Source organism: Hakea prostrata, chromosome 3 (genome assembly GCF_041222555.1).
Source record: "Hakea prostrata isolate BN-2017 chromosome 3, UWA_Hpros_2, whole genome shotgun sequence".
Classification (NCBI taxonomy): domain Eukaryota; kingdom Viridiplantae; phylum Streptophyta; class Magnoliopsida; order Proteales; family Proteaceae; genus Hakea; species Hakea prostrata.
The window spans coordinates 45,216,499-45,219,918 of NC_142602.1; positions in this window are offsets into that span (position 1 = coordinate 45,216,499).

The following is a 3,420-nucleotide window of genomic DNA, read 5'->3' on the forward strand; positions in this document are numbered from 1 at the left end:
TGAGAGCTTCCCGTGTATTATTTGTGGATGACCAAGGGTTGATGAGTTCGTAGTCTGGGACTATGGTGACTCTAGTGTGAAGGATACCAGAAAGGATCGCCCGAGGCGAGGAATGGACGTATCTGGATCTGACATGATATGACTGAGTAGATGACTTGCATTGGGCTAGGCTTTACCTTGACATGCATCAATACTTAGACCAAATGGTGATGTGAGAGAGCAGTGACCGAAACCCCATCCAAGGTTGTCCGGAAGGTTTCAGGACCCAATACCCACCGGCTTGAGTGATTGAGACCTACCCAAAGAAGTATGGTGCTATGACTTAAAGCATGTCTACCTTAGAGACCAGCATTCATAGAGTTAGAACCATACTTGCATCATGTGTTTCATATCATATTGCATCATGTTATAGCTTGTATCATATGGCTTATGTTTTATGGAATGACTGCCTTGCTGAGTTCTTTTGAACTCACTCCTTTTTGCAACATATTTTGTTAGACTTTTCTGCAGGTACAAATACTGTTGACTGTGACGGTCAACTCTCTGAAGACCAAGTTGGTGACTCGTACCACACTAGCAGTGAACACGTTGATAAAGACTAGCAGTCAGAGATTGATATTTATCAGGAGCAGATTCGGCCTGGCTTCGTTTCTTATGAACTTGTTATTTCGGAAACATTGTATAAGCTAGAAGAAACTGTAATTTAGTTACTTACCTTTTCTTTCCCTTCTTTTGAGAACTGGTTGTAACCTTTACTTTTATTCGATCTACCTTTCGTTATTGTTGTAGAGTGGGTTTCTGCCTCCTTCCACATTTCAATTATTTATTTTATTGGTATCTTTTCCGCACTCTAATGTTCCTTGTGATTCTTCTGATATTCTTTCCTTGACTTTTATTATTAAATTTGTCACATACACCCAGCCAGCACCCTATCTGGGCATACCGGGATGTGATCCACAGCCCCGAAGATCCATAGTCCAGGGACCACACCATCCACATCGACGATAACACAATCATGAACAATCAATATTAAACTAAACAATTGATAATAATAGAATTCAGAAATGAGATACCAAAGATAATCAAAGTGCGGAAATAAATATCTTATCAAATAAAATTAAGAAGGCAATGGGTGGAATCCACTCCTTCAACCAAGCAGAAAGTGAGGTCAAAACTAGTTAATTACAAGTCTCAAGTTATAAGGATAAATCGAAAGTTATTACAATTCCTCCAAGTTTAACAGGCACAAAAGAAAGGGGGTGGGCAGCTACACATAAGTCTCCTCCACAATAAATAAGTTCTCTTCAAAAGTGAAGACCATAGAGATCAGACATGGCTGCTCCCACACTACCCAAGGGCTAACCCTGATACGCCGAAGGATCTTCTTCAGTACCGTCACCGAAGTCTTCATGGTAGCTAGCCTCCGGATAGTAGTATGGGGTATCCGGGTCCGCCTCGAGGAACATACCATCAGAATAATCACCTGTAGAGTAATCTAACAAAACATTGCAACAGAAAAAGGAATGAGTTCAAAAGAACTCAGCAAGGTAGTTATTCCACAACACATAATCCACATGATAACCATAAAATGATGAAGATGATATGAGACATATGATGTAATATGATTCTAACCCTAAGTATGCTGGTCATCTATGGTAGACATGCTTTAAGCTGTAGCACCATACTTCTGTAGGTAGTCTCAGTCACTCATCACCGGGGGGAATTGGGTCCTGCATCCCTCTCGGACAAATCCATGGTTGGGGTTTCGGTCACCGCTCTCTCACATCACCATTTGGTCTAAGTATTGGCGCATGTCAAGGTATGTCACATCCTCCCAGCCGGTACCCTAACTGGCATACCCGAGAGTGTGATCCACAGCCCTAAAGATCAAGTTTAGGAACGATCATATCCATTTCGCACAATAACATAATCAAAAGCAAGAACAAATCATAATGTTCAAGTAATTTATAATAAAAGTCAAGAAAGGATCTCAGAAGGATCACTATAGAATATCAGAGTGCGGAATAACAAGATACCAAATCAAAAGACAACTGTAGAGTATAGCGGAAATATACCCTACAAACACATGTGGAAGGTAGATCAAAATCTAAGTAAAGCTCTAAGCTAATACAAGTAAAGTAAAAGATACGTCTAGAAGAATGTAGAGAAAACTATTCCACATCTTCAGTCAGCTCTTCTTCTCTTTCAGTCTTCATCTTCTTCACCTTGTGCTTCCTCATACGTATCGTCATAGTATTCAAACTTGTAGAGAAGTCTAACAAAAGATTGTACAAAAAGGAATGAGTTTCGAAAGAAACTCAGTAAGGCAAGTTAATCCATAACAACATAAATAATATGTGGCAAAACATAACAAGATGCAATGCAATATGGAACAGATAATGTATGTATGCATCTAAACTCTAGGTATGCTGGTCTCTATGGTAGACATGCTTTAAGTCATAGCACCGTACTTCTTTGGGTAGGTCAAGTCACTCCCCCTCAGCCATCCAGGCATCTTAGGTCTGCCGGGTAATTGGGTAAAGTCCTCATCAAACCATGGTAGGGGATTTAGTCAACACACTCTCTCACAACCATTTGGCATAAGTATCGGCGCATGTCAGGGAAAAGCCTAGCCCAATGCAAGTCATCTAATCAATTATATCAACTCAGTTCCATATACGTCCATTCCTCGTCCCTGATGATCCTTTCCGGTATCCTTCGCACCAGAGTCAGCGTATCCTATGGCACCGACCAACTCGGACTACGGACTCATCAACCCTATTGGTTATCCACATATGGTAAATGGGAAGCTCTAATGTCCTCTCACGGGTTGGTTACCGGTCTTGAGCGCCCATGAGCCCAAGTCTAGCCATATGCAACCCTCCAATAAATGGCCTCTTTCGAGTATCCACAATGTGATCCATGTCCTCTCACGAATTGGTTACCGGTCTTGAGCGCCCACGAATCCCCATTGCTACCACGAGTCGTTCGATCTCAATACCCTTCCGATTCAGGTCTGATATAACAGGGGTATATCCTAGCCAAACACTGCTAGACAGCCCTAGGTATGACAACCATTGATTCGGGAAAGCGTCGATGGGCATCTTCGGAGAACTTCCCATACTATTCCCTCCGATGTCCAATGACAGAAGTGTCAAAAGGACACTTCCCAATCCCAAACCAAACTTAAGCAAACACATTCTCAGATCAGTCATAACATATACAACCAACAGTTCATCATATACAAGAGAATGTAAAAGCAAAATCATATTAGGCAATAATAGGTAATTCATATAACATGAAAAATGAAAAAGATAATATAAACAAGTGCTACTGATCTCACATTAAGAGATCAGAATTAAATTATAATAACAGTAAGTAATCTCATAGTTTCACAAAGTAGAAACCAGAGAACAAGCA